The sequence below is a fragment of the Eumetopias jubatus genome, unplaced genomic scaffold (genome assembly GCF_037043125.1).
Source record: "Eumetopias jubatus isolate StellerSeaLion01/CBP00866 unplaced genomic scaffold, mEumJub1_p1.0 scaffold_125, whole genome shotgun sequence".
Lineage (NCBI taxonomy): Eukaryota > Metazoa > Chordata > Mammalia > Carnivora > Otariidae > Eumetopias > Eumetopias jubatus.
Window position 1 is genome coordinate 19,304 of NW_028274931.1, and position 27,753 is coordinate 47,056.

The 27,753-nt window shown below is 54.6% G+C and overlaps 1 pseudogene; it reads left to right on the top strand.

Annotated features, from left to right (window-relative positions):
• The first annotated feature begins 5,327 nt into the window (after positions 1–5,327).
• LOC148161578 (sodium channel protein type 10 subunit alpha-like) overlaps positions 5,328–27,753 on the top strand; it is a 32,221-nt pseudogene continuing 9,795 nt past the window's right edge.

The window sequence follows — 27,753 nt, forward strand, 5'->3', positions numbered from 1 at the left end:
ATAGTTGTTCCCCGAGGGTGGACGCATTTTATTGTGGGAATGCGTGAGAGCACTGAGAGTGAGTCCAAAACCATATTCTGCGTGAGAGTCAGGCCACGGCAGAAGGCAGAGCAAGACTCGCCAATTGTTTCCTGAACCTGCCACCGCGGCCCCACATTGGCATGGAATGGGTCCCAGCAGAATTGCAAGGGAGAAATAAGCATGGGCCCAAGGCACCTCTCGACTGAACTCTTGTTTCCTGAAGCTAGGTCGTCTGCACCTTGTGTGTGCGTAGTCCTAAGTGCCATCCACCTAACGCAAAGGAACAAAACTGTAGAGATCCCCTTCCTCAGCAAAGAGCGCCCCCCTGAGTGCGAATTTAATCTGTTCTGGTTTTTGAAAGCATGAGAAATGGGACGTAAACGTAACCCTCACTGAGAAAAAGACCTGTAAAGAAGGTTGCTCTCGACTCACTTCATGTTATACTGGGTTAGCACAGCTCTATCCTGTGTGCCTGGATGCCTAATACCAGGCCAATAGGCCGAAGTATCAATGCTGTAGAGTTACTAAATTTAGCTAACATTGTGGTTCCTGAAGCGGGAGGAAATTCACAGTGTACGTCTGGGAGACCCGGGGAAAGGGTCCCATACGTGAAGTCGAAGGAAAAACAGGGTCACGCCGGAAGCAGCTGTCAACTCAGCTCCTGTATCAGGAGGCTAATAGCGTTGCCCCTATGTGTGTGTAGGCCTAACACAAGGCAACTAAACTGAAGAAAAAACTGTAGAGGAACCGTGCTTCCACTTAAAGCCTTTGATGAGATTAGAAGCCCTTGGTTGTGTAAGTGCGTGAGACCCCTGCAAGTGAGTCCCAAACCGAAATCAAAGAGGATTCAGGACACGGCAGAAGGCAGAACACAGCTCCCCGCTTGTTTCAGGAAGCCAAGCCTGTGGCCCCACATTGCCCAGGAAGCCTAACTGCTGGCCTACTAAATAAAGAAAGAGCAGTGGAGAGGGACCGGGTTTTGGCGAGAGCATCGCTATACCGGGCGGTGAAAGCACTTGCGGTGCGTGTCCTTGACAGACTGGGAAAAGATCCCTTCAATCGCTGGGCGAGAGAAACGGCTTCGTGCAGAGGCACCTCTCGAATCAGCTCTAGTTTCAACGAAGCCAGCGCTCCTCCCGCCTGGGTCCTTGGAGGCCCGTGCCCGAAGCGCCTCCTTGGAAGCAACAACGCTGAGGGGAAACCGTGCTTTTGCTCCCGCCGATCACTGGGTGGGAGTAAGTCATGAACCGTGCACTGTGGCTGGGTGCCCGGGGAACGGCCTCCCTACGTAAAGCCGAGGGAGACAAAGACCGGAGGCTGAGACGCCTCTCGACTCAGCTCTCGTTTCTGGGGCTAGTACCGTTGCCCTGTGTGTGCGGGTAGCCCGAAAGCCAACCACATACCTCGGAGGAACCACACAGTAGGAAGTCCGTGCTTCTGCGAAAATCTCCGTTCCTTAGGGTGGAATCTCTCTTCTGTGTGCGTGCGAGAGAGCCCTCCCGGGGAGTCCAACACCGTCCCCTAGGTGAGACTCGGGCCAAGGCAGAAGGCAGAACATGACTTCCCCTGGTTTCAGCAAGCCAGCCCTACGGCCCAACTTCTGCAGACAAGTCTAGTGGCTGGCGTGCAGCTCGAAGCAGCACCGGGAAGAGAAACCGTGCTTCAGCTACCGCCGACCTACCCGGGAAACAAAGCCGCGAACGGTGTACCGTCGGTGAGAGCCTGGGGAACGGGTCCCATTTCGTACAAGCGAGGGAGAGAAGCAGGCCGGTGCAGAAGGCACCTCTCGGCTCGGCTCTTGCTACCTGAGGCTAACGCCACCGCTCCAGAGTGGTTTGGAAGGCTCAGAGCGCAGCACTGCATCGGCAGGAACGAACCTGTAAGGAAGCCCAGCTTCCACTCCCGTCGCCTCTGCCCAGTGTGGCCCCCTATTCAACTGTGCTTGTGTGCCAACCTGGGGAGTGGGTCGCAGCCGAATTCCAAGGGAGAAAGACCCGCTGCGTCCAAGGCAACTCTCGACTCAACTCCTCTTTCGCGGAGCAGAGCCGTCCGCCCGCTGGGTGCGTTTCATCCTAAGTGCCATCCACCAAGCGCAGAGGAAGAAAACGGTTCCGCTTGGCGACGAAGCGCCTTGCCCAAGAACGCCCTTCCCGAGCGCAAACCTCATCTGCTGTGTGTGTGTTTGTGGAAGCAGGAGAAATGGGACCTAGACGTTATCCTGACTGAGAAAGAGGCCTGCAAGCAAGGCTGCTCTCGACTCCCTTCTTGGGTGAGGAGGTGAGCCCTGCTGTACCCTGTGTGCCTGGATGCCTAGGTACCCGGCAACTACCGCAAAGAATCCAAGCTGTGGAGTTACCGCACGGCAGCTAGCATTGCTGTTCATGGAGCTGGAGGAATAGGACAGTGTTCGTGTAGGAGAAAACGGGGAACCGATCCCATCCGTGAAACCGAGTGAGAAAGAGAAGCGTGCAGAAGGCAGCTCTCACTCACCTCGTGCTTGTTACATGAGGTTGGGCGTGTGGCCCCGTGTGTGCTTGGCCGGGCAGGCATAAACACAGGCACCTCACTCGAGAATGCAACGCTGTAGAGAACCCGTCCTTCCTCTCCCATCGCCCTTCTTCCGACTGGAGGCCTCTGGCCGTGAGTGTGCGTGCGAGTCCTGCAAGGGCCTATGAAACCATATTCTGAGTGAGATTCAGGACGGGGCAGAAGAAGGCAGAAGACGGCTCCCCTCTTCTTTCAGGAAGCCAGGCCTCGGTCCCACATTTCCCAGGAAGCCTAAGTGCTGGCGTACTAACTTAGAAAGAGCAGTGGAGAGGGACCAGCTTTTGGAGAGAGCATCGCTATACCGGGCGGTGAAAGCACTTGCGGTGCGTCTCCTTGAGAGACTGGGAAAAGATCCCTTCAATCGTTGGGCAAGAGAAACGGCTTCGTGCAGGGGTACCTCTCGAATCAGCTCTAGTTTCAATGAAAGCAGCGTTAGTCCCGCCAGGGTGCGAGGAGGCCCGAGCCGCAGGGGGCTCCCTGGAAGGCACAACGCTGTGGGGAAACCGTGCTTTAGCTCCCGCCGTTCACTGGGTGAGAGGATGCCGTGTACCGTGCACTGTGGCTGGGAGCCCGGGGAACGGCCTCCCTATGTAATGCCGAGGGAGACAAAGGCCAGAGCCGGGGACGCCTCTCGACTCAGCTCTCGTTTCTGGGGCTAATACCGTTGCCCCGTGTGTGCGGGCAGGCCGAAAGCCAAACACCTACCTCCGAGGAACCACACTGTAGGGAGTCATGCTTCAGCCAAAATCGCCGTTGCTGAGGGTGGAAGCTTTCTGCTGTGTGCGTACGAGAGAGCCCTGCCGCGGAGTCCAACAGCGTCCTCTGGGTGAGACTCGGGCCGAGGCAGAAGGCAGACACGACTCTGCACTGGTTTCAGCAAGCTAGCCCTGCGGCCCCACTTCTGCAGACAAGTCCAATGGCTAACGTGCAGCTCGAAGCAGGGAAGAGAAACCGTGCTTCAGCTACAGCCGACATCCCCGGGGGAGAAAGCGGCGTACGGTGTACCCTGGGTGAGAGCCTGGGGAACGGGTCCCATTTCGTACAAGCGAGGGAGAGAAGCAGGCCGGTGCGAAGGCACCTCTCAGCTCGGCTCTTGATACCTGAGGCTAATGCCACCGCTCCAGAGTGGTTTGGAAGGCTCAGAGCGCAGCACTGCCTCGGCAGGAACGAGCCTGTAAGGAAGCCCAGCTTCCACTCCCGTCGCCTCTGCCCAGGGTGGCCCCCTATTCAACTGTGCTTGTGTGCCAACCTGGGGAGTGGGTCGCAGCCGAATTCCAAGGGAGAAAGACCCGCTGGGTCCAAGGCAACTCTCGACTCAACTCCTCTTTCGCGGAGCAGAGCCGTCCGCCCGCTGGGTGCGTTTGGTCCTAAGTGCCATCCACCAAGCGCAGAGGAAGAAAACGGTTCCGCTTGCGGACCCACCGCCTCGCCCAAGAACGCCCTTCCCAAGGGCAAACCTCAACTGCTGTGTGTTTGTTTGTGGAAGCAGGAGAAATGGGAACTAGACGTTACGCTCACTGAGAAAGTGGCCTGCAAGCAAGGCTCCTCCTGACTCCCTTCTTGCGTGAGGAGGTGAGCCCTGCTGTACGCTGTGTGTCTGGATGCCTAGGTACCCGGCAACTACTGCAAAGAATCCAAGCTGTGCAGTTACCGCACGGCAGCTAGCATTGTTGTTCTTGGAGCTGGAGGAATCGGGCAGTGTTCGTGTAGGAGAGACCGGGGAACCGATCCCATCCGTGAAACCGAGTGAGAAAGAGAAGCGTTCAGAAGGCAGCTCTCACAAACCTTTTGTTTGTTTCAGGAGGTTGGGCCTGTGTTCCCGTGTGTGCTTGGCCTGGCAGGCATACAGGCAGGCACCTCACTCGAGAAGACAACGCTGTAGAGAACCTGTCCTTCCTCTCCCGTCGCCCTCCTTCAGACTGGACGCCTCTGGCCGTGAGTGTGCGTGCGAGTCCTGCAAGGGCCTATGAAAGCATATTCTGAGTGCGACTCAGGACTTGGCAGAGGAAGGCAGAAGACGGCTCCCCTCTTGTTTCAGGAAGCCAGGCCTCGGCCCCACATTGCCCAGGAAGCCTAACTGCTGGCGTACTAACTCAAGAAAGAGCAGTGGAGAGGGACAGGGTTTTGGAGAGAGCATCGCTATACCGGGCTTGAAAGCACTTGCAGTGAGTGTCCTTGAGAGACTGGGAAAAGATCGCTTCAATCGATGGGCGAGAGAAACGGCTTCATGCAGGGGCAACTCTCCAATGAGCTCTAGTTTCAATGATAGCAGCGTTAGTCCCGCCTGGGTGCGTGGAGGCCCGAGCCGCAGGGGGCTCCCTGGAAGGAACAACGCTGTGGGGAAACCGTGTTTTAGGTCCCGCCGATCACTGGGTAAAAGGATGCCGTGTACCGTGCACTCTGGCTGGGAACCCGGGGAACGGCCTCCCTACGTAAAGCCGAGCGAGACAAAGGCCGGAGCCGGAGACGCCTCTCAACTCAGCTCTCGTTTCTGGGGCTAGTACCGTTGCCCCGTGTGTGCGGGCAGGCCGAAAGTCAAATACCTACCTCGTAGGAACCACAGTGTAGGAAGGCCGTGCTTCGGCGAAGAACGCCTTGCTGAGGGTGGAAGCTTTCTGCTGTGTGCATGCGAGAGAGCCCTGCCGGGGAGTCCAACACCGTCCACTGGGTGAGACTCGGGCCGAGGCAGAAGCAGAACACGACTCCCCACTGGTTTCAGCAAGCCAGCCCTGTGACCCCACTTCTGAAGGCAAGTCCAAATGCTAGCGTGCAGCTCGAAGCAGCACCGGGAAGAGAAACCGTGCTTTAGCTACCGCCGACCTCCCCGGGGGAAAATGAAGTGTCCGGTGTACCGTCGGTGAGAGCCTGGGGAACGTGTCCCATTTCGTACAAGCGAGGGAGAGAAGCAGGCCAGTGCGGAAGGCACTTCGCGGCTCGGCTCTTGCTACCTGAGGCTAACGCCACCGCTCCAGAGGGGTTTGGAAGGCTCAGAGCGCAGCACTGCCTCGGCAGGAACGAGGCTGTAAGGAAGACCAGCTTCCTCTCCCGTCGCCTCTGCCCAGGGTGGCCCCCTTTCCAACTGTGCTTGTGTGCCAACCTGGGGAGTGGGTCGCAGCCGAATTCCAAGGGAGAAAGACCCGCTGCGTCCAAGGCAACTCTCGACTCAACTCCTCTTTCGCGGAGCAGAGCCGTCCGCCCGCTGGGTGCGTTTCATCCTAAGTGCCATCCACCAAGCGCAGAGGAAGAAAACGGTTCCGCTTCGGGACCAAGCGCCTCGGCCAAAAACGCCCTTCCCGAGCGCAAACCTCATCTGCTGTGTGTGTGTTTGTGGAAGCAGGAGAAATGGGACCTAGACGTTACCCTGACTGAGAAAGAGGCCTGCAAGCAAGGCTGCTGTCGACTCCCCTCCTGGGTGAGGAGGTGAGCCCTGCTGTGCCATGTGTGCCTGGATGCCTAGGTACCGGGCACTACCGGAAAGAATCCACGCTTAGAGTTACCGCAGGTTAGCCTGCATTGCTGCTCTTGAAGCTGAAGGAATCGGACAGTGTTCGTGTAGGAGAGACCGGGGAACGGGTCCCACCCGTGAAACCGAGTGAGAAACAGCAGCGTGCGGAAGGCATCTCTCACTCACCTCTTGTTTGTTTCATGAGTTTGGGCGTGTGACCCCGTCTGTGCTTAGCCTGGCAGGCGTAAAGGCAGGGACCTCACTCGAGAAGACAACGCTGTTGAGAACCCCTCCTTCCTCTCCCGTCGCCTTTCTTCAGACTGGAGGCCTCTGGCAGGGAGTGAGCGTGCGAGTCCTGCAAGGGCCTCTGAAACAACATTCTGAGTGAGACTCAGGACGGGGCAGAAGAAGGCAGAAGATGGTTCCCCTCTTGTTTCAGGAAGCCAGGCCTCGGCCCCACGTTGCCCAGGAAGCCTAACTGCTGGCGTACTAACTCAAGAAAGAGCAGTGGAGAGGGACCGGGTTTTGGAGAGAGCATCCCTATACCGGGCGGTCAAAGCACTTGCCGTGCGTGTCCTTGAGAGACTGGGAAAAGATCCCTTCAATAGTTGCGCGAGAGAAACGGCTTCGTGCTTGGGCAACCCTCGAATCAGCTCTAGTTTCAACGAAAGCAGCGTTAGTCCCGCCTGGGTGCATGGAGGCCCGAGCCGCAGGGGGCTCCCTGGAAGGAACAATGCTGTCGGGAAACCATGCTTTAGCTCCTGCCATTCACTGGGTGGGAGGATGCCGTGTACCGTGCACTGTGGCTGGGAGCCCGGGGAACGGCCTCCCTATGTAAAGCCGAGCGAGACAAAGGCCGGAGCCCGGGACGCCTCTCGACTCAGCTCTCGTTTCTGGGGCTAATACCGTTGCCCTGTGTGTGCGGGCAGGCCGAAAGCGAAACACCTACCTCGGAGGAACCACACTGTAGGTAGTCCGTGCTTCAGCGAAAATCGCCGTTGCTGAGGGTGGAAGCTTTCTGCTGTGTGCTTGCGAGAGAGCCCTGCCGCGGAGTCCAACACCGTCCTCTGGGTGAGACTCGGGCCGCGGCAGAAGGCAGAACACGACTCCGCACTGGTTTCAGCAAGCTAGCCCTGCTGCCCCACTTCTGCAGACAAGTCCAATGGCTAGCGTGCAGCTCGAAGCAGCACAGGGAAGAGAAACCGTGCTTCAGGTACCAACGACCTCCCCGGGGGAGAAAGCGGCGTACAGTGTACCATCGGTGAGAGCCTGGGGAACGGGTCCCATTTCGTACAAGCGAGGGAGAGAAGCAGGCCGGTGCGGAAGGCACCTCTCGGCTCGGCTCTTCCTACCTGAAGCTAACGCCACCGCTCCAGAGTGGTTTGGAAGGCTCAGAGCGCAGCACTGCCTCGGCAGGAACGAGCATGAAAGGAAGCCCAGCTTCCACTCCCGTCGCCTCTGCCCAGGGTGGACCCCTATTCAACTGTGCTTGTGTGCCAAACTTCGGAGTGGGTCGCAGCCGAATTCCAAGGGAGAAAGACCCTTGCGTCCAAGGGTACTCTCGACTCAACTCCTCTTTCGCGGAGCAGAGCCGTCCGCCCGCTGGGTGCGGTTCATCCTAAGTGCCATCCACCAAGCACAGAGGAAGAAAACGGTTCCGCTTGGGGACCAAGCGCCTCGGCCAAAAACGCCTTTCCCGAGCGCAAACCTCATCTGCTGTGTGTGTGTTTGTGGAAGCAGGAGAAATGGGACCTAGACGTTACCCTGACTGGGAAAGAGGCCTGCAAGCAAGGCTGCTGTCGACTCCCCTCCTGGGTGAGGAGGTGAGCCCTGCTGTACCCTGTGTGCCTGGATGCCTAGGTACCGAGCACTACCGGAAAGAATCCGCGCTGTAGTGTTACCACAGGGTAGCCTGCATTGCTTCTCTTGAAGCTGAAGGAATCGGACAGTGTTCGTGTAGGAGTCCCACGGTCTCCTTCATCCTCTCCACTGCTCTTTCTTGAGTTAGTACGCCAGCAGTTAGGCTTCCTGGGCAATGTGGGGCCACATGCCTGGCTTCCTGAAACAAGAGGGGAGCCGTCTTCTGCCTTCTTCTGACCCCTCCTGAGTCTCACTCAGAATGTGGTTTCAGAGGCCCTTGCAGGACTCGCACGCTCACTCCCTGCCAGAGGCCTTCATTCTGAAGAAAGGCGACGGGAGAGGAAGGACGGGTTCTCTACAGCGTTGTCTTCTTGAGTGAGGTGCCTGCATTTACGCCTGCCAGCCTAAGCACAGACGGGGTCACACGCCCAGACTCATGAAACAAACAAGAGGTGAGTGAGAACTGCCTTCCACACGCTCCTGTTTTCAGACGGTTTCACGGGTGGGACCGTGAACGTCGAGCGTGCAGCTCGAATCCGCACCGGGAAGAGAAACCGTGCTTCAGCTACCGCCGACCTACCCGGGGGAGAAAGCCGCGTACGGTGTACCGTCGGTGAGAGCCTGGGGAACGGGTCCCATTTCGTACAAGCGGGGGAGAGAAGCAGGACGGTGCGGAAGGCTCCTCTAGGCTCGGCTCTTGCTACCTGAGTCTAACGCCACTGTTCCAGAGTGGTTTGGAAGGCTCATTGCGCAGCACTGGCTCGGCAGGAACGAGCCTGTAAGGAAGCCCAGCTTCCACTTCCGTCGCCTCTGCCCAGGGTGGCCCCCTATTCAACTGTGCTTGTGTGCCATCCTGGGGAGTGTGTCGCAGCCGAATTCCAAGGGAGAAAGGCCCGCTGCGTCCAAGGCAACTCTCGACTCAACTCCTCTTTCGCGGAGCAGAGCCGTCTGCCCGCTGGGTGCTTTTCATCCTAAGTGCCATCCACCAAGCGCAGAGGAAAACGGTTCCGCTTGGGGACCCAGCGCCTCGGCCAAGAAAGCCCTTCCCGAGCGCAAACCTCATCTGCTGTGTGTTTGTTTGTGGAAGCAGGAGAAATGGGACCTAGACGTTACCCTGACTGAGAAAGAGGCCTGCAAGCAAGGCTGCTCTCGACTCCCTTCTTGGGTGAGGAGGTGAGCCCTGCTGTACCCTGTTTGCCTGGATGCCTAGGTACCCGGCAACTACCGCAAAGAATCCAGGCTGTGGAGTTCCCGCACGGCATCTAGCATTGCTGTACTTGGAGCTGGAGGAATAAGACGGTGTTCGTGTAGGAGAGACCGGGGTACCGATCCCATCCGTGAAACCGAGTGAGAAAGAGAACCGTGAAGAAGGCAGCTCTCACAAACCTTTTGTTTGTTTCATGAGGCGGGGCCTGTGTTCCCGTGTGTGCTTGGCTTGCAGGCGTAAAGGCAGGCACCTCACTCGAGAAGACAACGCTGTAGAGAACCCGTCCTTCCTCTCCCGTCGCCTTTCTTCAGACTGGAGGCCTCTGGCCGTGAGTGTGCGTGCGAGTCCTGCAAGGGCCTATGAAACCATATTCTGACTGCGACTGAGAACGGGGCAGAAGAAGGCAGAAGACGGCTCCCCTCTTGTTTCAGGAAGCCAGGCCTCGGCCCACGTTGCCCAGGAAGCCTAACTGCTGGCGTACTAACTCAAGAGAGCAGTGGAGAGGGACAGGGTTTTGGAGAGAGCATCGCTATACCGGGCGGTGAAAGCACTTGCGGTGCGTGTCCTTGAGAGACTGGGAGAAGATCCCTTCAATAGATGCACGAGAGAAACGGCTTCGTGCTTGGGCAACTCTCGAATCAGCTCTAGTTTCAACGATAGCAGCGTTAGTCCCGCCAGGGTGCGTGGAGGCCCGTGCCGTAGGGGGCTCCCTGGAAGGAACAACGCTGTGGAGAAACCGTGCTTTAGCTCCCGCCGATCACTGGGTGGGAGAAAGTCATGAACCGTGCACTGTGGCAAGGCCCCGGGGAACGGCCTCCCTACGTAAAGCCGAGGGAGACAAAGGCCGGAGACGGAGACGCCCCTCGACTCAGCTCTCGTTTCTGGGGCTAGTGCCGTGGCGTGTGTGTGCGGCTAGGCCGAAAGCCCACCACCTACCTCCGAGGAACCACACTGTAGGAAGTCCGTGCTTCTGCGAAAATCTCCGTTCCTGAGGGTGGAATCTTTCTGCTGTGTGCGTGCGAGAGAGCCCTCCCAGGGAGTCCAACACCGTCCTCTGGGTGAGACTCGGGCCGAGGCAGAAGGCAGAACATGACTCCCCACTGGTTTCAGCAAGCCAGCCCTGTGGCCCAACTTCTGCAGGCAAGTCTAGTGGCTAGCATGCAGCTCGAAGCAGCACTGGGAAGAGAAACCGTGCTTCAGCTACCGCCAACTTACCCGGGGGAGAAAGCCGCGTACGGTGTACCTTCGGAGAGAGCCTGGGGAACGGGTCCCATTTAGTACAAGCGAGGGAGAGAAGCAGGACGGTGCGGAAGGCTCCTCTAGGCTCGGCTCTTGCTACCTGAGGCTAACGCCACCGCTCCAGAGTGGTTTGGAAGGCTCAGAGCGCAGCACTGGCTCGGCAGGAATGAGCCTGTAAGGAAGCCCAGCTTCCACTCCCGTCGCCTCTGCCCAGGGTGGCCCCCTATTCAACTGTGCTTGTGTGCCAACCTGGGGAGTGCGTCGCAGCCGAATTCCAAGGGAGAAAGACCCTTGCGTCCAAGGCAACTCTCGACTCAACTCCTCTTTCACGGAGCAGAGCCGTCCTCCCGCTGGGTGCGTTTCATCCTAAGTGCCATCCACCAAGCGCAGAGGAAGAAAACGGTTCCGCTTGGCGACCCAGCGCCTCGCCCAAGAACGCCCTTTCCGAGCGCAAACCTCAACTGCTGTGTGTTTGTTTGTGGAAGCAGGAGAAATGGGAACTAGACGTTACCCTGACTGAGAAAGAGGCCTGCAAGCAAGGCAGCTCCTAACTCCCTTCTTGGGTGAGGAGGTGAGCCCTGCTGTACCCTGTGTGCCTGGATGCTTAGGTACCCGGCAACTACCGCAAAGAATCCAAACTGTGGAGTTACCGCCCGGCAGCTAGCATTGTTCTTCTTGGAGCTGGAGGAATCGGGCAGTGTTCGTGTAGGAGAGACCGGGGAACCGATCCCATCCGTGAAACCGAGTGAGAAAGAGAAGCTTTCAGAAGGCAGCTCTCACAAACCTTTTGTTTGTTTCAGGAGGTTGGGCGTGTGTTCCCGTGTGTGCTTGGCCTGGCAGGCGTAAAGGCAGGCACTTCACTCGAGAAGACAACGCTGTAGAGAACCTGTCCTTCCTCTCCCGTCGCCCTTCTTCAGACTGGAGGCCTCTGGCCGTGAGTGTGCGTGCGAGTCCTGCAAGGTCCTATGAAAGCATATTCTGAGTGCGACTCAGGACTTGGCAGAGGAAGGCAGAAGACGGCTCCCCTCTTGTTTCAGGAAGCCAGGCCTTGGCCCCACATTGCCCAGGAAGCCTAACTGCTGGCGTACTAACTCAAGAAAGAGCAGTGGAGAGGGACAGGGTTTTGGAGAGAGCATCGCTATACTGGGCTTGAAAGCACTTGCGGTGAGTGTCCTTGAGAGACTGGGAAAAGATCGCTTCAATCCTTGGGCGAGAGAAATGGCTTCGTGCAGGGGCAACTCTCCAATGAGCTCTAGTTTCAATGATAGCAGCGTTAGTCACGCCTGGGTGCGTGGAGGCCCGAGCCGCAGGGGGCTCCCTGGAAGGAACAACGCTGTGGGGAAACCGTGTTTTAGGTCCCGCCGATCACTGGGTAAAAGGATGCCGTGTACCGTGCACTGTGGCTGGGAGCCCGGGGAACGGCCTCCCTACGTAAAGCCGAGCGAGACAAAGGCCGGAGCCGGAGACGCCTCTCGACTCAGCTCTCGTTTCTGGGGCTAGTACCGTTGCCCCGTGTGTGCGGGCAGGCCGAAAGCCAAACACCTACCTCGGAGGAACCACAGTGTAAGAAGTCCGTGCTTCGGCGAAAATCACCTTGCTGAGGGTGGAAGCTTTCTGCTGTGTGCATGCGAGAGAGCCCTGCCGGGGAGTCCAACACCGTCCTCTGGGTGAGCCTCGGGCCGAGGCAGAAGCAGAACACGACTCCCCACTGGTTTCAGCAAGCCAGCCCTGCGGCCCCACTTCTGAAGGCAAGTCCAAATGCTAGCGTGCAGCTCGAAGCAGCCCCGGGAAGAGAAACCGTGCTTTAGCTACCGCCGACCTCCCCGGGGGAGAAAGAGGTGTCCGGTGTACCGTCGGTGAGAGCCTGGGGAACGTGTCCCATTTCGTACAAGCGAGGGAGAGAAGCAGGCCAGTGCGGAAGGCACCTCGCGGCTCGGCTCTTGCTACCTGAGGCTAACGCCAGCGCTCCAGAGGGGTTTGGAAGGCTCAGAGCGCAGCACTGCCTCGGGAGGAACGAGCCTGTAAGGAAGCCCAGCTTCCACACCCGTCGCCTCTGCCCAGGGTGGCCCCCTTTCCAACTGTGCTTGTGTGCCAACCTGGGGAGTGCGTCGCCGCCGAATTCCAAGGGAGAAAGACCCGCTGCGTCCAAGGCAACTCTCGACTCAACTCCTCTTTCGCGGAGCAGAGCCGTCCGCCCGCTGGGTGCGTTTCATCCTAAGTGCCATCCACCAAGCGCAGAGGAAGAAAACGGTTCCGCTTGGGGACGTAGCGCCTCGGCCAAAAACGCCCTTCCCGAGCGCAAACCTCATCTGCTGTGTGTGTGTTTGTGGAAGCAGGAGAAATGGGACCTAGACGTTACCCTGACTGAGAAAGAGGCCTGCAAGTAAGGCTGCTGTCGACTCCCCTCCTGGGTGAGGGGGTGAGCCCTGCTGTACCATGTGTGCCTGGATGCCTAGGTATCGGGCACTACCGGAAAGAATCCACGCTGTAGAGTTACCGTAGGGTAGCCTGTATTGCTGCTCTTGAAGCTGAAGGAATCAGACAGTGTTCATGTAGGAGAGACCCGGGAACGGATCCCACCCGTGAAACCGACTGAGAAACCGGAGCGTGCGGAAGGCATCTCTCACGCACCTCTTGTTTGTTTCCTGAGTCTGGGCGTGTGGCCCCGTCTGTGCTTAGCCTGGCAGGTGTAAAGGCAGGCACCTCACTCGAGAAGACAACGCTGTAGAGAACCCGTCCTTCCTCTCCCGTCGCCTTTCTTCAGACTGGAGGCCTCCGGCAGGGAGGGAGCGTGCGAGTCCTGCAAGGGCCTCTGAAACCACATTCTGAGTGAGACTCAGGAGGGGTCAGAAGAAGGCAGAAGACGGCTCCCCTCTTGTTTTAGGAAGCCAGGCCTGTGGCCCCACATTGCCCAGGAAGCCTAACTGCTGGCGTACTAAGTCAAGAAAGAGCAGTGGAGAGGAACCGGCTTTTGGCGAGAGCATTGCTATCCCGGGCGGTGAAAGCACTTGCGGTGCGTGTCCTTGAGAGACTGGGAAAAGATCCCTTCAATCGCTGGGCGAGAGAAACGGCTTCGTGCAGAGGCACCTCTCGAATCAGCTCTAGTTTCAACGAAGCCAGCGCTCCTTCCGCCTGGGTCCTTGGAGGCCCGTGGCCGAAGCGCCTGCTTGGAAGGAACAACGCTGTGGGGAAACCATGCTTTAGCTCCTGCCGATCACTGGGTGGGAGTTAGTCATGAACCGTGCACTGTGGCTGGGAGACCGGGGAACGGCCTCCCTACGTAAAGCCGAGGAAGACAAAGGCCGGAGGCTGAGACGCCTCTCGACTCCGCTCTCGTTTCTGGGGCTAGTACCGTTGCCCCGTGTGTGCGGGTAGGCCGAAAGCCAAGCACCTACCTCGGAGGAACCACACTGTAGGAAGTCCGTGCTTCTGCGAAAATCTCCGTTCCTGAGGGTGGAATCTTTCTGCTGTGTGCGTGCGAGAGAGCCCTCCCCGGGAGTCCAACACCGTCCTCTGGGTGAGACTCGGGCTGAGGCAGAAGGTAGAACATGACTCCCCACTGGTTTCAGCAAGCCAGCCCTGCGGCCCAACTTCTGCAGACAAGTCTAGTGGCTAGCATGCAGCTCGAAGCAGCACCCGGAAGAGAAACCGTGCTTCAGCTACCGCCGACCTACCCGCGGGAGAAAGCCGCGTACGGTGTACCGTCAGTGAGAGCCTGGGGAATGGGTCCCATTTCGTACAAGCGAGGGAGAGAAGCAGGACGGTGCGGAAGGCTCCTCTAGGATCGGCTCTTGCTACCTGAGGCTAACGCCACCGCTCCAGAGTGGTTTGGAAGGCTCAGAGCGCAGCACTGCCTCGGCAGGAACGAGCCTGTAAGGAAGCCCAGCTTCCACTCCCGTCGCCTCTGTCCAGGGTGGCCCCCTATTCAACTGTGCTTGTGTGCCATCCTGGGGAGTGTGTCGCAGCCGAATTCCAAGGGAGAAAGACCCGCTGCGTCCAAGACAACTCTCGACTCAACTCCTCTTTCGCGGAGCAGAGCCGTCCGCCCGCTGGGTGCTTTTCATCCTAAGTGCCATCCACCAAGCGCAGAGGAAGAAAACGGTTCCGCTTGGGGACCCAGCGCCTCGGCCAAGAAAGCCCTTCCCGAGCGCAAACCTCATCTGCTGTGTGTTTGTTTGTGGAAGCAGGAGAAATGGGACCTAGACGTTACCCTGACTGAGAAAGAGGCCTGCAAGCAAGGCTGCTCTCGACTCCCTTCTTGGGTGAGGAGTTGAGCCCTGCTGTACCCTGTGTGCCTGGATGCCTAGGTATACACCCTGCAACTACTGCAAAGAATCCAAACTGTGGAGTTACCGCACAGTAGCTAGCATTGCTGTTCCTGGAGCTGGAGGAATAGGACAGTGTTCGTGTAGGAGAGAACGGGGAACCGATCCCATCCGTGAAACCGAGTGAGAAAGAGAAGCGTGCAGACGGCAGCTCTCACTCACCTCGTGTTTGTTACATGAGGTTGGGAGTGTGGCCCCGTGTGTGCTTGGCCTGGCAGGCATAAAGACAGGCACCTCACTCGAGAAAACCACGCTGTAGAGAACCCGTCCTTCCTCTCCCGTCGCCCTTCTTCAGCCTGGAGGCCTCTGGCCGTGAGTGTGCGTGCGAGTCCTGCCACGGCCTTTGAAACCATATTCTGACTGCGACTGAGGATGGGGCAGAAGAAGGCAGAAGACGGCTCCCCTCTTGTTTCAGGAAGCCAGGCCTCGGCCTCACATTTCCCAGGAAGCCTAACTGCTGGCGTACTAATTCAAGAAAGAGCAGTGGAGAGGGACAGGGTTTTGGAGAGAGCATCGCTATACCGGGTGGTGAAAGCACTTGCGGTGCGTGTCCTTGAGAGACTGGGAAAAGATCCCTTCAATCGTTGGGCGAGAGAAACGGCTTTGTGCAGGGGCAACTCTCGAATCAGCTCTAGTTTCAACGAACGCAGCGTTTGTCCCGCCTGGGTGCGTGGAGGCCCGAGCCGCAGGGGGCTCCCTGGAACGAACAACGCTGTGGGGAAACCGTGCTTTAGCTCCCGCCGTTCACTGGGTGGGAGGATGCCGTGTACCGTGCACTGTGGCTGGGAGCCCGGGGAACGGCCTCCCTACGTACAGCCGAGGGAGACAAAGGCCAGAGCTGGGGACGCCTCTCGACTCAGCTCTCGTTTCTGGGGCTAGTACCGTTGCCCCCTGTGTGCGGGCAGGCCGAAAGTCAACCACCTACCTCGGAGGAAACACACTGTAGGGAGTCCGTGCTTCGGCGAAAATCGCCGTTGCTGAGGGTGGAAGCTTTCTGCTGTGTGCGTGCGAGAGAGCCCTGTCGGGGAGTCCAACACCGTCCTCTGGGTGAGACTCGGGCCGAGGCAGGAGGCAGAACACGACTCCCCACTGTTTTCAGCAAGCCAGCCGTTCGGCCCCACTTCTGCCAACTCAGCTTTCATTTCTGCCCTTAGAGACTCTATGTTGCCATTAATTGATTTCTCCATTTAGCCATTGTCTTCACAATGGCTAGCCTGAATTCCATCTCCAACATCTTGGTTATATCTGCACCCATTTGTAAATCTGCAGCATAAGTCATAATCTTTGAGTCTTTTCTATTTGGGGGGTTTCTCCTCCTAGTCATTCTGTTGATGGGTGGTTGAGGGAATGTATAGAGTCCAATTTATTGACCAGAACCCAAGCAAGATGCACCTGTTTTCTAGGGACCTTAGGGTTGCTGGCCTCTTGTTTTCCCAGCCTTCTTCTGTGGGAGTGGCCTGCTGTGCAGTTACTCAGGCAACCCTGTTTGAGGGGAGTTGCCCTGCCCCCCTGTGGTGGGAGATGGGATCAGTGGAACCAGTTTTGCGGGCTTTTGTTCCCTGAGGGATTTCCCTGGTGGCTTTGCAGGTCTCTTCTGTGAGTCAGTGCAGAAAAGACCATTTCCAACCCCCTGCCTCAGAGCAGAGAGATCGCAGTCTGTTCTTCAGTGAGCTCTCCAGGCCACACTGTCTCCGTTTCTGTCCATGCTGCTATAAACTGCAGCGGCCTGGGTTGTCACCCCTTTGCAGCGCTCCCGGTCCTGCCTCCAGGTCAGTGCCCGTCTGTGCCCTTTGTGCTTCTAAAACCGCCAGCCACTCCCAGTTCGCACTCGTGACCCCACCACTCTGGGTTTCCACCCTGGGGCCTGCCCTAAAGTCCTTTCCCCGCCGCTACCGGTCTGTGAGTCTGTGCCCTGTCCCCAGCAAGTGAGGCTGTTGCTCACCAGCGGTGTAGGATCCCCCCGGCCCGGCACCCTCTTGCTGCCATTTATGCTCTGATATCTGCCTGCAGAATCACAGCTCCCCGCTTCGTACCTTGAAACCAACGGCCTGCAATATTCTGTTTGTAGGGATCCAGATCCTCTTACATCTCAGGCTGATTTCGTGGATACTCAGAGTGGTCTGGTAGATATCCAGCTCAATTCTGGGGACCAGTTGAAATAGGGTCCCCTACTTCTCCGTCATCTTTCCTCCAACCGGCTTTTTGTATCTTTGCCTTTTCTTTGTAACTAAGCCATTAGTTCCATGAGTGGAACTTACTTTGGGATTCTTGGGGGACTTCAGATAGCCAAGGTTGCTACCGCTCTGACCTCTGGACAAGTAATAATGGTCATGGCTAACATCTATTGAGCCAAGCACTTCATGCCAAGTGTTATACAAGCATTCACCTATTTAGTCATCAAAAGCACTGAATAAAGTAGATTTTGCCTTCTCAATTTTGCAGGTGGGAAAAATGGAGACCAGGTTAAATTTATTTGCATAAAGCCACATAGCTTGTAAGGAATGGAGTCGAGAGTTAAACAGACATGGTTAGAGAAACTCTGGGCTCATGTCTTACAAGCATGTGTGTATGGATGCATGTACGTATGCTGCAGAGATTAGGTCCTTAGCTCTGGCAGACTATGAGGGTGCAAGATGTCTTCAAACTGAGAAGCAGTCAGCTGAGGATGGGCACAGGTGTCCAGATGGGACCCTCGCTCACTAGCAGGAGCAGCTGCAGCAAGTCGGGAGGTGTGAGGGCCACCTGGCTGCCACCTGGCAGCCAGGAGCCCAGGCTCTGGAATGTCCTCTGAGGACCTGGCTTCCCACGTGGGTGAGAAGTGGAAAGATGAGACTGCTGCCCAGGCCCCTGCAGAGGTAGGTATGTGAGCTTTCAGGAGAGGCTGAACAGCCTGCCAGACGCTGACTGGTGGGATGGTAGGGGCTGGCAGATGGGGTGGCTCGGGAAGTGGTATTTCAGACTGCAGTTGCCCACATAACCTCATGTCTCATCGTGAGCTTCAAGTCCATCCTAACCTCTGGGCTGGTCAGCACGATTTCAGTGGAAGGAAGGGGCGTTCAGCAGGATGGGGGGTAGGGGTTGATGAGGATGAGATCCTCCACCTCTCTGAGTCTCCTTGTCTTCATCTCTGAAACTGAATGGTAATGCCTACCTGGTAGGATTCTTTTGAAGCTTAAACGAGATGCTGCTTGTCAAGAGTTTTGTTCCTGCCTAAGATGGAATAAGTGCCCAGAAAGTGACGGCCAAGAAACAAGAGAACAAAAGACAATGCGCAGAGAAAGTGTGTTTCTGAGCCAGCAGGTGAAAGTCAGAGTCGCTCGGGGGTGAGGAGGTCTTCCCTGTGACTCCCCCCACCCCCACTCTCTTTTGTCCACACCCTTTTTTCCAGCCCAAAACATTCTGGTGCTCTGGAGAGGCAGTCTGTGTGAGTACTGTCCTGACAGCCTTACACAGACTGGGCAGGAAGCAAAACTGGGGTTTAGGAGTGTCTCACAAGAGCTAAAAGGAAACTTCGTGGTTTTATGACAAATCTTGAAGAAAACACACTACAGGGAAGAGGCATCTAGAAAGATTTAGCATTGTTAATACCATGGCATTAAATTCAGGAATTGAACTTGACACCTGGCCTCTGAGTGCTGACGCTGTGACAGGCACCGGGCTGGGCAAAGATAAGGAAGACATCATTCATGCCCCAAGTTATCACGTCCTTCAGCTTGAGGAATGTCAGCCACTGGCTGTGTGCCCCTGGGCAGGGTCGACCACAGCAGTTGAGAGGAGAGGGTGGGCTGAGATGGGGTTGGGGGACCCTGGGGTGAACAGAAACCCCTTGGTTCCTGCTGGACGAGGATTGCCACCCTCTACACGTTTCCTTCTCATGTTTCCTTCAGAGCATTCTCAGGATTCCCCTGGCTAGTTGTCTCTACTCAGTTTTCAGTACACATCTGCTGGGTACTGGTTTGGTTTTGGTTTGGTTTGGTTTGGTTATTTTTTGTCCATGACCCTGGCCAGGCAGAGAAGGGCCTGACAGTGACAGATAGGGACCCATCCCACCATTTGGGTCCATTAGCTGAGCTATCAGGTTTACTAATATGAGAGCAGCTTCAACTCCTAATTGAATTCATCTGGAGACATTACAGGGCTGGAGCTGCCAGGAGGGCAACAGGGCCCCTGCCCCATTGCTTCGCGATTAAACACTCAAGTCCAGTAAATGCTGCGAGTCTTTATCTGTGTAATTATGCTGTCTTGGGCCCTTGCCAGCACTCCATCGGGGGCCTGGAGGTTTAAAGCCTCCCACTGTTAAAACTCTGGGGCTCCATAGAGAGCATCACTGTCTGGGCCTCAGGTGGTGAGGCACCAAACACACAACGATCCCTGTGGGGGGGGATCCAGCCCGACGGGCTCTCCCTGCATCTCGGAGCCCAGGGCGAGAGTAAGGAAACAAGCCTATAAAGAATCCAAGCTTCAACTCATGTAGCATCTCACATGCCACAGGGTGGCAACATTTTCAACTGTGTTTGTGTGCCAACCTGGGGAATTGGTCCCAGCAGAATTCCAAGGGAGAAATAGCATGGGCCCAAGGCATCTCTCAACTCAACTCTTGTTTCGTGAAGCTAGGTCGTCTGCCCCATGTGTGCGTGTCGTCCTAAGTGCCATCCACTTACCCAAAGGAAAAAATCTGTAGAGACCCCGTGCCTCAGCAAAGAGCGCCCTTCCTGAGCACGAAATTCATCTGCTGTGTATTTCTGTGAAAGCATGAGAAATGGGACGTAAATGTAACTCTGACTGAAAAACAGACCTGTAATGAAGGCTGCTTTCGAATCACCTCATATTTTAGAGGGTTAGCACTGCTGTGCCCTGCATGCCTAGATGCCTAGGTACCAGGCCACTAACACAAAGAATCAATGCTGCAGAGTTACTGGCTTTAGCTAACATTGCGGCTCTTGAAGCAGGAGGAAATGTACAGTGTACATCTGTGAGAGATAGGGGAAAGGGTCCCATACGGGAAATCGAGGGAGAAACTGGGTCATGCAGGAGGCAGGTGTCAACTCACCTCTTGTTTCATGAGGCTAATACCGTTGCCCCGTGTATGCGTGCAGGCCTAAAACCACCCACCTAACTCGAAGAGAAAAACTGTAGAGAATCCGTGCTTCACCTTAAAAAGCCTTTCCTGGGATCGGAAGCATTTTGTTGTGTGCAGGCATGAGAGCACTGCAAGTGAGTCCCAAACCTAAATCCGACTGAGGCTCATGCCACGGCAGAAGGCAGAACACGACTCCCCACTTGTTTCATGAAGCTAGCACTGCGGCCCCGCTTTTGCAGGGAACTCTAATTGCTAGCATACTAACTCAAAGCAACAACAATGCAGAGAAACCGTGCTTTAACTACTGTCGACCTCTCTGAGGGAGGATGCAGTTTACGGGGTACCGTGTGTGAGAGCCTGGGGAACGGGTTCCATACCAAAGGCGAATGAGAAAAGGTCAGTGCAGAAGGCACATCTGGACTCAGCTCTTGCTACCTAAAGCTAACACTACTGCTCCATGTGTGCTTGGAACGCTCAGTGCTCAACAGTGACTTGGAAGAAACAAGCCTGTAAAGAATCCAAGCTTCAACTCACGTCACCTCTCCACAGGGTGGCAACATTTTCAACTGTGCTTGTGTGCCAACCTGGGGAATGGGTCCCAGCAGAACTCTGAGGGAGAAATAACCATACGCCCAAGGCACCTCTCGACTCAACTCTTGTTTCCTGAAGCTAGGTCGTCTGCCCCATGTGTATGTGTAGTCCTAAGTGCCATCCACCTAACACATAGGAACAAAACATTAGAGACCCCGAGCCTCAGCAAAGAGCATCCTTCCTGAGAGCGAACTACAGCTGCTGTGTGTTTTTGTGAAAGCATGAGAAATGGGACGTAAATGTAACTCTGACTGAGAAACAGACCAGTGAGGAAGGCTGCTCTTGACTCACCTCATGTTTTAGGGGGTTAGCACTGCTGTACCCTGTGTGCCTAGATGCCTAGGTACCAGGCCACTAACACAAAGAGTCAATGCTGTAGAGTTACTGGCTTTAGCTCACATTTGGTTCCTGAAGCGGGAGGAAATGTACACTGTACGTCTGTGAGACACCGGGGAAAGGGTCCCATACGTGAAATCGAGGGAGAAACAGGGTCGCGCAGGAGGCAGCTGTCAACTCACCTCTTGCTTCATGAGGCTAATACCGTTGCCCCGTGTGTGCGTGCAGGCCTAAAGCCAGCCACCTAACTCGGAGAAACAAACTGAAGAGAATCCGTGCTTCACCTTAAAAAGCCTTTGCTGAGATTGAAAGTATTTTGTTGTGTGCATGCGTGAGACCAAGGCAAGTGAGTCCCAAACCTAAATCCAAGGGGGCTCAGGCCGCAGCAGAAGACAGAACACAACTCCCCTCTTGTTTCAGGAAGCTAGCACTGCGGCCCCACTCTTGCGTGCAAGTCTAATTGCTAGCGTACCTACTCTGCGAAACAGCACTGTAGAGGGACCATGTTTTAGATTCCATCACTGTTCCAGAGGGTGGAAACGCGTTCAGTGTGTGTGCGTGAGAGCCTGGGACACGATCCCATAAATCACTGGGCGAGAGAAACACCTTCATGCAGAGGCACCTCTCAAATCAGCTCTAGTTTCACGAGGCTAGCACTCCTCCTGCATGTGCGTGCGGACCTAAGTTCCAGGCACCTCCCTCAAAGGAACAACACTGTAGAGAAACGGTGCTTTAGCTACCACTGATGTCTCGATGGGAGGAAGCAGTATACTGTGTACTGTGGGTGAGAGCCTGGGGGACGGCTTCCCTACGAAAACCCGAGGGAGAAAAAGGCCGGTGCCGAAGACACCTCTCGACTCAGCTCTTTTGTCTGAGGCTAGTACCGTTGTCCCGTGTGTGCGTGCAGGCCCAAAGCCAACCACCTAACTCGAAGGAACCACACAGTAGAGAATCCGAGCTTCAGCTAAAATAGCTGTTCTTGAGGGTGGAAGCATTTTGCTGTGGGCATGCATGAGAGCACTGCAAGTGAGTCCAAAACCATTTTCTGAGTGAGACTCAGGCCACAGCAGAAGGCAGAACAAGACTCCCCAGTTGTTTCATGAAGCTACCACTGCGGCCGCACTTTGGCATGGATGTCTAATTGCTAGCGTTCTAACTCGAAGCAACAACAGTGTAGAGAAACCGTTCTTTAGCTACCTTCGACCTCCCTGAGGGAGGAAGCCATTTCCAGGGTACCGTGGTTGAGAGCCCTGGGAACGGGTTCCATACGTAAAAGTGAGGGAGAAATACGCCAGTGCTGAAGGCACCTCTCGACTGAGCTCTTGCTACCTGAAGCTAACACTACTGCTCCATGTGTGTTTGGAACACTCAGTGCTCTTCACTGACTTGGAAGAATCCCACCTTCAACTCACGTCGCCTCTCCACAGGGTGGCAACATTTTCAACTGTGCTTGTGTGCTAACCTGGGGAATGGGTCCCAGCAGAATTCCAAGGGAGAAATAAGCATGGGCCCAAGGCACCTCTCGACTGAACTCTTGTTTCCTGAAGCTAGGTCGTCTGCACCCTGTGTGTGCGTAGTCCTAACTGCCATCCACTTAACACAAAGGAACAAAACTGTAGAGACCCCCTGCCTCAGCAAAGAGTGCCCACCTGAGCGCAAACTTCATCTGTTGTGTGTTTTTGTGAAAGCATGAGAAATGCGACCTCAACGTTACTCTGAGCGTGAAACAGGCCTCTAAGGAGGCTGCCCTCGACCAACCTGCTGTTTTAGGATGTTAGCACTGCTGTACCCTCTGTGTCTGGATGCCTAGGTGCCAGGATACTAAGTCAAAGAATCAAATCTGTAGAGTTACTGAACTTTAGCAGCTAACATTGCTGTTCTTGAAACTGGAAGAATTTCGTGTTCGTGTACGAGAGACCGGGGAAAGGGTCCCATACGTGAAATCGAGTGAGAAACTGGATCGTGCAGAAGGCAGCTCTCACTCACCTCTTGTTTCATGAGGCTAGTCGCGTGGCCTGGTGTGTGCATGCAGGCGTAAAGCCAGCCACCTCACTCGAAAAGACAACACTGTAGAGAACCCGTTCTTCAGCTTAAATAGTCTTTCCTGAGAGTGGAAGCACTTTGTCCTGAGCGTGCATGAGAGCACTGCAAGGGAGTCCGGAGCCATATTCTGAGTGAGACTCAAGGCGTCACCTCCACCTTGGCTTCACTGTCTTCCTCACGATAGAATGTTCCCAAGCCAGGTCCTTGAATTACTGGGGGGACAAGGGGCTGCTAATTTGTCCCCCTCTCCTACTGAAAATTAGGTTTTGCTTTCCTCCATCACAGACTCAAAGAAGACATCCTATCTTCAAAAACAAAAATGGACTTTAAAAATTCACTTGTACCTTCACAAACACTAGGAACTTATGATTGAAATCATTTGAAATTTGTTTTATTTTATCTCTAGGTTGCTGCTTTACAAATAAGCAAGTTTGTGAATATGGATTTCGATTTTCACTGATTCTTGACCGAGGCATACTTTGAACTATATTTTTAAAAAGCCCTTTTAAAATAGCATTAAAGGAGAATAATTAAGGTTCTAGAAGTCTGTATGTCCCAGCACAACACACACACTCAACACCCCTAAGAGAGCGTGTGTGTACTGTAAGTTCATCCATCCCCTCAATCCCGGGAAAAGATCCTAAAACCTGCCCAGAATGTTTAGGGAGAAGATCTAAACCCATCTTCAGCTGTCCAGTGCCTCTCAGTCTTCTGAGTTATTGTCTTAATTAACCGACTTCTCTTGCTACCTCCAAAGGCCACTGGCTCATGAAGCAGACTAAGTGAGTGTAGACAGAAGTGGGATCCAGCATGAAGGTTTCCAGATCCTTTTGCATTTCCCCCCAGGTGGTGGTAGATGCCCTGGTGGGTGCCATCCCATCCATCATGAATGTCCTCCTCGTCTACCTCATCTTCAGCATCATTGGTGTGATCTTCTTTGAGGGGAAGTTTGGGCAGTGTATCTAGAAAACCAATGGATACTTTTCTCTTGTGCCTCTGTCTATTGTGAATATAATATCTGACTATAAAGATCAGAAGCACGGTGGCAGCTTCTTCTAGGTCAATGTGAAAGTCAACTTTGATAATGTTGCGATCGGTTACCTAACACTTCTGCAGGTGGTAAGTCTGGAGATTAACCATGTCTCTTCCTTTGGCTACTTGATAATGTGGATGGTCTGGTGTCTTCCAGAAGTTGCTTTGTAGAGACTTTGCAAGGGCTAGCAATCAGTGTGAGCTGAAGTCACTACTTATTCCTACAGACTAGCATGAGGCTAAAAGCAATGTCACAGTGGTACAGTTAGACAAGTGTGGGCTGGCAGCACAGAATAAAGGGATGAACCTGCAGTGCAATTGTATCAGGTGATGATTTAGAATTCACTATTTGTACAAAATAGACACGATATAGCCCCCTGTTCAGTCCTCTACTGCAGATCCTCTCCTAGACAGTAACAATTGTATTCCAGGTCTATTATAATGATAGAAAGTGTTGGTGGTGATGACAGGCAAACACATTCACACACCCATTCTTTCATCCATACCTTGCCCTCATCCAATCAGGTGTTGATGCAATTGCTGATACATTTGTCACGCACTTACCCACACCTTCCTACATCCCACTGTTTGTTCATGATTGGTTCAACAAATACTCCCTGAGTAGCTGTGGTGGGCCAGGTGCTGTGCTTCGCCCTTGCAGGTATAGAGGACTGCCTCCAGGGGGCCCGTGATATGAGAAAAACAGACAAGTGAATCAAAACGGAGTTCGGTGTAGATAATGCGCAGACACTGAGTGGCCTCTGCTCCTTGTTTCCAGGCAACCTCTAAAGGCTGGATGGACACCGTGTATGCAGCTTTGGATGCCCGAGATGTGAGTCCAGCCTGCCGTGCCTTCTGCCTTCCCCTCGGTGCATTCCACTCACATCAGTCTATTTGAAATGGGCTGAAGGTGGCTTTGGTACCAGATAAGGCAGTCCCCCAACAGCCTGGTCTTATCCCTCCCTGGAGCAGTGTCCAGCTGGCCCTCTATTGAATGTTGAAGCCAACCTCACCTTTTCCCTTACAGGCACACTCCCTGGGCTTTTCAAGTTCTCCCGCTCACCATTGAGGAAAATGTCAGATAACCTCTCCAGGATTGTGTGTAAGGACACTCCCTGGGCAGAGGCAGGAGCAGGGTGGTGGCTACAACAAGGGTATTATCATGGTAGCCGGGGGGAGGAGATGGACGCTGCTGAGGACAGACCCTTTGCTGCTGTGGCAGAGCTGATGCCCTGCCCCAATTCCCTTGGCCCACCTCTTGAGGTCACTCTGGTGCTGTGCTTCTGATTCTCTGAGACTTGACTTTCTTCAGGGTCAGAGTTTGCTCAGCAGCCCCTCCCCTAAGGGCAGGGGATTGAATGTTCATAGGGACAACCCTCACAGGTGAGTCTCGGGAGTCTGCAGATAAATGCTCCAGCTTCCCAATCCCTTAGAGGTACAATTCTGAGGTGCATTCTACACAGTTCATTGGAGAACCCCAACAGGATGGAACACCAGTTGCCCCCCAGTGATGGGCTGCTTATCAACACCCCCTTTGGCTTTTCTCCTGCTTACCTTCCCCCTCCCTCAGTCCTGCTTCCTGACTCCCGAACAAACCACCCTCCCACACCCAGGTTCTTGTCTCAGGGATGAACACAAACATACACCCACCTGCTCCCCATGCCTCACCTTGTCTGTTCACAGGTGAACTTGCAGCCCAAGTGGGGAGACAAGGTGTACATGTACTTATACTTCATTATCTTCATCATTTTTGGTGGCTTCTTCACATTCAGTCTCTTTGTTGGGGTCATAATTGACAACTACAATCAACAGAAAAAAAAAAAAAGATAAGTGGGGCTCAGGTGTTCCCGTGAATCTTCCACTCCCTGTCCCCTGACTTCATGACTAAAGAAAACACTATTCCTAGCCCTCGTGTCTCACCAGGAGCCCAGTTTTGGCCTTTAACACCAATACCCACCTTTGCACCCTGATTGCAGCCCTTACCCCTGCCTGGTGTCGTGGGGCTGCTGCTGGAAGAGCTGCATTTCTCTGTGTCAACAATATCCCTGCTTCTGTCTGGGTCCCCTTCCACTCTCCCAGAGTGCCCAGGTCTTCCCAGCTGGAACCAGGTGTGCGGGGTGTGTCTCAGGGGACCCTTGGGAAACATCAACAGGGAAAGAAAGGGCTCCAGCACTTGCTGCCTCTGTCTGGAGCTCTGACCCCCAGAAGCACCAAGTCAGGAGGCCTCAGCAAGGGCCAGAGCTCCAGTATTGGCAGAATCCCAACCCTCCTTGGGATGGGGAGAAAGACCTATGCCTCCATGGATGCTGACTCTGATGAATAGGAACCGAATCCTAGATAACCTCTCACGTTTACATTAAAATGTTAGGGCATTAAAGGTGTAAAATGCTTTCTTGTTACCCTCTATTAATCCTTTCATTTAACACCCTCCATTCCTCTGAGGTAGATGAAGCACCCCTTTAGACTAATGTAGGCTGAAATCCAGAGGAAAAAACAGGGTCCTATGGATAAGTCACATGGATAAGGGCCCAGCATTGGTTTTGGCATCATACAAACCTGGGCTTGCATTCCCAACTCAACCACTTGCTAGGTGGCTGACCCTGGCAATTTCTAAAAACTCTCTGCACCTCAGCTTTCTCATCCATTCAGTGGAGTTAATAATACCTACTCATAGGATTCTGGTGAGAGGAAAGTAAAAGCCTGTTCAAGAAGGACCTAGTTTAGAGGTGCCTGGGGGGCTCAGCTGGTTAAGTGTCTGACTTCAGCTCAGGTCATGATCCTGGGGTCCTGGGATCAAGCTGCCACCTTGGGCTCCCCACTCGGTGGAGAGTCTGCTTCTCCCTCTCCCTCTGCCCCTCCCCCCTGCTTGTGTGCTCTCTCTCTCTCTCTCTCTTTCTCTCACTCGTTTTCCCTCTCAAATAAATAAAATATTTTAAAAAATAAAAGAAGCAACTAGTTTAAGACTGAGCTATTATACTAATATAATTCAAAATAAATGTCAAATGGCATGGGTCTTCCCACCTATAGGAAGTCCTTGGCCAGAGTTCTGGGCATAAGAAGTGGGCAGCCCTTTTCTGCCCCAGAGGGACTCAGCAAGACAGCTGTGAAGTGCTGGTCAATGTCATCAGCACCCTAGAGGGCTTTGAGACCATTCAAGCAATCCCTTCTCCCATTTTATAGATGAGGCAACTGAGTACGACCTTGCCAGGGAGTTGGCCATGTTAGGTGATAGAATGAGATAAACCAGGGTTGAAGTTGGGTGGGGGTATTATATTTGCTGACTCCTTGCTCAGGATTTTCAGTGTTGCCCTACCCAGTGCTCCCAAACCTCTGCCCCTGCCCCACTGAGATGTCTCTCCCTGGAAGCTCTCTGTATCCACAGATTTTCTTAAAATCTCCTCTCAAATCCCAGAGATCTCAGCCCATTTCCCGAGCATTTGCAGTGATCTCAGTTATACAAACATGCTATGGAAATGCGAAGAATTCACATTATGCCAGGGAGTGAAAGGTGGGGGGTTGAATGAAGGAGGTCTAGAGGGTCCTCAAAAAAAACCCAAAGCTAAAGGAGGAAGGCATTTTTGATGTTGGAAGTTCTGGCATTGTAATAGCAGAGGGCAATGCAAATTGGATCAAGAGTTCTCCAAAGACCCTTGGATAAGGCAGTAACTGTCCTTAGCTCCTCCTCTCCAGGAAGAGGTTAACGGTTTGGATCTCAAGGTCTTTGCTGCAGAAGGAGGCCCTGAGGGAAGCTCTTGTCCCTGGCAGGAACTATGATTCCAGAAGCCCAGTGGTTTTGACTAAAATGATCAGGCTGGTTGCAAGGCTCCGATTTAAAATGATATTTACCTTCTCCTTAGGTTCCACTCCCAAGTTCTTCCCACCCTCTGCCCATGCAGTACCTCTGGGTTCCTGCAGGAGAGAAATAAACAGGCTTTGTGCCAGAGACTCAGGCAGGGAGTCAGAGCTGGGGCTCATTCCCACCCACTCTGTCACTGGTTGTGGCACCTGGGCTGGACACTGCTTGATT